Genomic DNA, 7,756 nt, shown 5'->3' with positions numbered 1-7,756 from the left:
TTGTCACAGCCCCTGTCTCTTCGAGTGAACATTATTACTTCATTTTTATAATCACACTAAATTTGATTATACTAATTTTGAAAACATTAAATCGTATTAGATGAGAGACATGTTTTAATAAATATCATATAATAGCTTTAACATTATTAAAATAATTCTTCTGTAGCACGCATCAACAACTTGCTCATTTTTTTTTGACCAAAATTGACGTGGATAGTTTCAATCAATGTATTGAGTTGAATTTTATTTTTTATGATTCTATTTCTCTATCTTGAACTAGTAGTTGACCCGTTCGGTGGACGAGAATATCAACTTAGAAATGTGATTACATTAATTAATTTAGTAACAAATGTGACCGTTTGGTTACTTTCCAACACATTTTGGGAGTTACGGATTCACGGGAATAGCAAATAAAAAATATATATATTACTTCAAAGGGATGCACTATGCTCACCTTTTTTTAGAGTTTAAAATTAAATTACTTCAATGAACTCATATATTAACAATAAAATTGAAATGCAAGAGTCACATAATTCACCATGTTAATGAAAATGTTACATAGTTTAAACGACACCAAAACACAAAAAGATAAAGAAAAACAAAGCATGCATGGAAACTGAAACAACTGACTCAAGAACATAAGTGCAGATACATCATGATATTTCTAAAAAAACATTAAGCGACGACATCTTCAGTCAAGATCAACATGATTGTCAACCCTACCATACTTGGTCCTTTTAGTAGGCACATGACCCTCTTCAGACTCATCTCCACTTCCCAACTTTGTAGGAGATAGTGGACTTGTGTGATAAGTATCCGCTGAAAATAAAAACTAAAACTGTATTTTTAATAAAAATTCTTTCTTTTATATATTATATTTTTTAATTTTTTTTTATAAAATAGATACAAATCTTAATATTTTTATTAGATATTAGGCCCAATATTTATTTAACCATAACCCATTTGAGATATTGGGTCTATTCGGCCCAAATTGGCTTTTTTTTAGTGTCGACCTGATCCAATTTTGATTCTTTTTTACGTGGCCCATTTTCATACGAACTCATTTCATATTTTCACTCATACCTGTTTTGACCAAACACCCAATCCAACGTGCCTATTGTGACCAGAACAAAAAAAAACGTTTAATGCTTCATCTTGACATGAACTAAATTGATTTTTATAAAAGTGGCCCGTTTTGACTTGAGCTCATTTTCAATCGAACTCTCTTGACCAAACCAGGTGTGACACGAACCTGTTTTCACCCGTTACCGGACCCGACCAGCCCGTTTTACCAAACTTATAAAGTACCAATATTTCTACATCCACCACTGATTACCAGCATAATAACGAAACAGACGAATGAACAGTGGTATCTCGTCTAACGCTGCATGTTCATACGCCTTCCCGTTGTCCTTGATGCTGCATCCACAAACTGTTAATTAAACAAAATTTGACCTGCTTACCAGGTTTCAAGTCGTGTTCAGGTTCGTGTCGGGTTGGACCTGCCAACCCGACCCGATTTTTAAAATCTCTTACGCCATTCTCTTGATGAGAAATACCATATTGTTTAATATATAAGATACATAGAAAACATAAATCATTCCATGTAGAAGGAACTCTGTTTTGGGATTATGTATCTGCAATTTAGAAATCAGTATCCATGTCGCTGCTTGTCTCATTAGCAACTCATTTATGCAAGAATCAAACTGAACCCCTTCCTAAAATTCTTCAGGTTACACGGGTTGTGTGCGTGTCAACTTGGAATTAAGCAAATTCCTTTTTGATCGACCTGCGTAAATGTTAACTTCATTAATTGCCAATCTTTAGTAATTGGAAAATTGGGTCTGTGATTCTTTAATGAACTTACAATTGACTGAATGTTGGTTCCACATCGCAGGCAGAAGCTCGTAATTCTTCATAACTAACAATCTAACATCACCAATAATATCACACAGGACACTTAGAAAAAGAAAATAGGTTTCCAGTTATATACATGAAGAAGCAATGTTTATAAGGTAACTTTTATTAATAATCCTGCATGATGAGTTATATACATTTTATACAAAACAAATGTGTGCCTAATATTTGATTGTATATGCATATTTTCACGAATATGGGCACCAACTAAGTTTTACCCCATTTGTTGTCTTGTTTTATTGAGACTTGATTTAGTAGTTTTAGTTACCTGATGCTGCATCCACAAACTGTTAATTAAACAAAATTTGACCTGCTACCGGATCAATTTTGATCGATAATGAAAACTTGTAATTACCCGTTAATGAATGAAACAAAAAGTTGACCCGTTACCGGGTTAAATGTGTCCGACAAAAAGGCTTTTTCATAACCCGTTTAAGAAGCAAAACTTTACCCGTGACCGGGTTAAAGTTGACACAATAACAAAAAAACTTTCTTTTACCTGTTAGTGAAACAAAACATTTACTTGTTGCTCGGCTGTTACCACTAAGCGTGCCTTGATGAATTTTAGCCACTCCACTAGTTGCCTAGATAAAAGTACAAGGCGCCACAGTTGTGTCAGAATACTAAATCAACCAAACAGGGGAAACAACATTAACGTAGGGGGTAAATAATACTAAAATATTTTGACTCAAGTCGGTCCTAATGATATACCATCTCCAAGGAGGCAAGCACGGCCGACTAAACCATTTTGGAGGCTTAATGCGGCTTTTTCGAATATCATTCAAACGTGAAGTGGCGTTTTCTTATTTCCAGTGGCACCTTCATTATCAAATTAACATGGAATAAATTAATGAAAAAAAGAGAAGTAAAAATAATAAATAAATGACTAATCAACAGATTAAGTCTCAAATAAATTATTTCAGTGGCACCTTTGTTGATAACTCAAGTATTGGGTAGTTTTCTTTTCATACAGTAGTCCTGCAAATATGTTTAATGCGATTAAATATGTGAAGTACAAAGTTCTATTCATATATATGTTAAATGCACTAATAATCAAACAATTGCTAGTGATAAGCCTGGAATAGAAACATATGTGAATTATTAATGTCAGAAACTGAATAAATAGTTATATCCTTGATTGGCATAAATCATTTACAATATGATGGGGAAAGTGAGAGTAAACTTCAAAACATCTCTAATGCCTAAAATCAATTACAAAATAAAAATCAGTCTACATGTTTTGTTAGTTGAAATTTTGCAGATGTGAAACAATACCATAGATTCGTTGAAGTAAGTTTCGGTTCAAGCATTTCATCAATCAGTTGTTTGTTGTGGCCGAAGCTTAAAGGGCTGAAACTAAATTCCCGCAACAACAGATATATATAAGAAATCATTATTAGTTTTACCAAATTCTTCAAAGCTGGTTTATGATTATTCCCACTTGAAGCATACCAAAAAAAAAACCCTCATCCATAAATACAATAAACCTTATAACAGAACCATAAACCTCATAATTATTTCAAAATTCCTATTAAAAAAATAAAACTTAATAAAAAAACCCTTAGAATTAATTAATTGACATTTAATTATATTATTCCACCTTGAATTAGATCTTAAAACTCAATAATTACGAAATTAAACCTCATAATCCACATAATTTGATAGTTTAACGTGAATTAGACCTAGAAAGACAAATTAACCGAATCCGATGGCGATCAGATCAAATCGGCAACAGCTGCAAATTTCACAAATTCAGGCGAATCGGAACACAAAGATCTGATAATCAAAACTCAATGAATTCGAAATCAAGAAACTTTCTTTTACCTGATTGACTCAATTAAATAATACCTGTAGCTACCGGCGAGAATGTTAATTTTCTTCCATTAGAATTGAGAAGGACGATGTCAGAGGAAGTGAGGGATAAATTGGGTGCAGACAGAGATTTAGGTTGGAGGTTACACACGACGAACATGGACGAAAAAAGAGGGGGTGAAAACTCCGGTAACCGCCCGCAAAACTGCCATTTGAGTTATATTATACAACTAGGATTTAATCTCAGTAATCATCTATGGCTAATAACCATCCTCACAGTTCTCTGGCCATATAATATATAATTTACACTGGTTTATACTCATCATCCTAGTCCGGGTTTTCCAAACTAATATAATTAAAACTTCCAAAATGTTCACCTTTAAATTATTAGACAATCAAATATCAACAAACATAAAATTAACTACATAACAATATTTGAATTTCACATACAAAAGTGTTGCAACTTAACACAAAAGAACATAAATACTTTGATTTAAGCATTAAACATAAGCGTGCCAAAAGCTACAAAATTTTATATTTAGGGTATATAAGTAGTTGGTCACAAGATATCTATGTGCAGGCAAGTCTTGTTTTTTGTTTGCATCCTCGGGTTTGAACCTTTAAAATTTTGAGTTCCATCAAACGGGGGTCATTAACACACCTTCCCTGTTTGTCAAATACAAACATAAATTGTATCTTCCTACCAGAAGCTTTTTTTTTAATCTGCACTGTGACCAAAATACCCTTTGCAGTCATACATGAAATATTGACCTTTATCAAAAGGAAACTTGACTCGCATTCTGATCCAAATTAACCAAAACAGTGTATTCCAAAACTGGCCCCTACTGACCTGAAGTCAAACTTTAGCCCATATTATGATCTACTCGCTTCGTATTCCCATTTTTCAACTCGTTTTGTACTGTAGCATAAAAGATAACGTGACATTGATAAAATGAAAGTAAAACATGAAATACCCTTTGCAGTCTACTCGCTTCGTCTTCCCATTTTTCAACTTTAGACCAAAATACCCTTTGCAGTCATACATGAAATATTGACCTTCTTTAGATTCTCGGTTTGGAACTCGGCTTTAAGTTTGTATTCTTCGATGCATTTTATCACAGCTTTAAGCGCCGACTTCTCTTTGCGTGCAACTAAAAGGTGTATAATGTAACATAATAATAACAGAGAACAATACATAACAATATTACATAATAGTCGGAATTTATAGATAATAACACGATAAAAAATAATGTCCATAATAGAGAGAAGCCCTTTTACTTGAATAGTAAACTAAGTAGGTTGCACCCTAACCAAAAAAAAATAAAAAAATTAATGGTTCGGCTTGACATGAACTAAATTGATTTTTTTTTAAAAGTGGCCCGTTTTGACTTAAGCTCATTTTCACTCTAACTCGCTTAACCAAACCCGGTCTGACCCGACCCTGTTTTGACCCGTCACCCAACCCGACCCGCCCGTTTTTCCAAACTTATGTTGTGTTGGTACACGCCCCAATTAAACACACAATACCAATTTAATAGTAGTGACTGAAACAGAAAAACAAAATAAACTTAAGTTGCTATTAAAATCAATATTTATTAAAAAACACAATGAAAATTGAAACACATTAGTTGAAAAGTTGTCATTTGACCAAAAAAGTTATAAACCGTTGCATTTTACCTGTCGCTACATATATGAGAGAAACCTAATCGTTGGTGCTGACTACCCGAGTCGAAGATGTGTGTTATCTCCCACGGGCCCGTGTCTTGCTAACGCGAAAGTCATGCTGCAAATTCCTACATTTTCCAAAAATAATAATAATAATAATAATAATAATAATAATAATAATCAGCAACTGTTACAACCAAAACTCATGTTCAATCAAATTCAACAAAATAACTAATTGAATTGATTGTTAATAATAAGTTGATTTCGATTGTTAAACGGGTTACCTTTTAACTTGTAGCAGGATTATGTATCTTATGCAGCCCCATTGTCATCATCCAGATACAAATCCGCACTTGAAATCCTAAATAATATACGCAAATCAGAAAATTTATCAAAGTGTAACATCATAATGGTTCTGCGATTAGATGAAGACAAAAGTAATACGAATTGGGGTTAAGAAATTCAGATTGAAAACTCACCATAAAATCATAATGGGTAGTTACATGGGTTTTGAAACTACTATTATGAAACCACCAAGTTGGTTTTTAATCCTTATCAAACGGCCATCTCAAATACCATAACTGTAATTGAAGAAGAAGTTCAAAAATTATTAGATTTGAGATGAATAAAGGAGATTTGTGAAACTTGAATTTTGAAAAAATAACCTGTATAATTATATTTCATGCCTATTTGATCGATAATAGCTGGTTCCAAAGAGTTTTCAATCTGCTATGACCTTTTCCTTCCTGATTTCCTTCTTTGACAACCTAAGAACACTTTTGGCTAATCTAAAAAAATGTAAGATAAATCATTTGAGACTGGTAAAATATATATACTTTTCTATAATTACGTGGGAACAAAATCGCACCTTAATCTTCAAGAACCAAAATCACTGACTTCGATGCACTGCCTTAACCTTAGTAGAGACCTGCAGTGAACGGGTAAAATCGAACATTAACAAACACACTTGTAACAATCAAGACTCCAAATAACTAATGGTGAAATCAAGCTAGCGTAAATAGTAAACCCGAGCCAGCCCGTTTAGACCCAACCAAATTCTCTAATATTCTCAACAATATTATCCATTATCACACGTAACACGTTTTTTTACATACCTTGTATTATTTATTACTATTAAGTATTAGCTAAGAACTTGCTTTGAGTGCCAACCAACAAACCGGTTGTTTTAACACAATCTTTTTTACCCGTTTAACATAGTGGAAGCAAAAGTAAACAAACATTTAATGTTTACACTACAATATAGAATATGTATATACCATCAGCAACCCTTTGTAGATTGCACTAACTTGACTAAGTGGATGTAGCCTTGGATATCATATAGACTCCATGATGGGGGAAGCAAGCAGCAAGTCGTCCATTCGAGCAATCTGACGGTGAATTCTCTGCTAACACAGAATTAAATAACAGTCAGAAACATAAAGTTCTCCGATAGACGCTTTATCAAAGTAACTTTTGGTGTGCAGTACATAATATATTAGTTTAAAAACCAAACCTCATCTTTCTCATTCTTTCCCGTAACCAGAGCTGGAACCTCAAGTAACAACAGCACCGTCGATCCAATCAGAGGAAAAATAATTGACTGAAAAGGAAAAAACCACCACTTCACTGGAACCGCCCGACAAATGTCTCGGGCGCATATCGAGGATGAATGATTCCTGGGTTGGCAAAACTGATTGATTGGGGAAGTTTTATGGGTGAGGAGGAGAGAGATGCTTGAATCACCGGGAGAGTGGGGATGGATGGAGGATAAACTCATGCAACTGCGTATTAATATCAATGGTCAGTACGTATTTTCTATGACTCAGATTGAAGTTCACTCTTCTCTGGCCATATAATATATAATAACATGCATCAAATAACTAAATAAGATCTTAATGCATGCAAAACGTTACCAGATTCCACATCATTCCTTAGCACGACCATATCGGTGGCATCGCATCAACTTTAGACACGCTTGGTTTATGGAATTTGCAAGGATTAAAAGAAATTGAAATTAAAATAATTCCGATCAAAGCTTATGTTTATTGAAATTCTAAAATAAGGAAGAGATCGGTACAATATTAGTGCTAAAAATACGAATACCGAATTTGAGCAAAACTGGATGCATTGGTTCGTAAAATCGTGCCGGCATTTCGGCACGATACCCATTTGGTACTACTACGATTTTTTTTCCTATTCTCTATTGGTTAAATCAGATTCATTTGTAACTAAGGGTAATTAAGAAATTAAAAAAAAATTATCAAATTCATTAGTAATCAATAAACCACAATACGAAAACCAACACATGCAAAATATCCCATAAATCGAATCAATTTTTATAGAAAGACAAAAAAGAAAGGTA

The 7,756-nt window shown here is 33.5% G+C and overlaps 1 long non-coding RNA gene across 1 annotated transcript; it reads right to left on the bottom strand.

Annotated features, from left to right (window-relative positions):
* Positions 1-5,009: 5,009 nt before the first annotated feature.
* LOC143544355 (uncharacterized) lies at positions 5,010-6,708 on the bottom strand. The gene is made up of 4 exons (XR_013137242.1): positions 6,060-6,708; positions 5,874-5,975; positions 5,198-5,522; positions 5,010-5,139 (listed from the first exon to the last, which is right to left on the bottom strand). It is a non-coding gene; the product is annotated as an uncharacterized LOC143544355 (long non-coding RNA).
* Between the last annotated feature and the right edge of the window lie 1,048 nt (positions 6,709-7,756).

The sequence above is a fragment of the Bidens hawaiensis genome, unplaced genomic scaffold (genome assembly GCF_021521415.1).
Source record: "Bidens hawaiensis isolate Kalapana, Puna unplaced genomic scaffold, B.hawaiensis_p1.1 tig00013539_1, whole genome shotgun sequence".
Classification (NCBI taxonomy): Eukaryota; Viridiplantae; Streptophyta; class Magnoliopsida; order Asterales; family Asteraceae; genus Bidens; species Bidens hawaiensis.
Note: the sequence above shows the minus strand (reverse complement) of the source record. Positions and strands in the feature narration are given on the sequence as shown.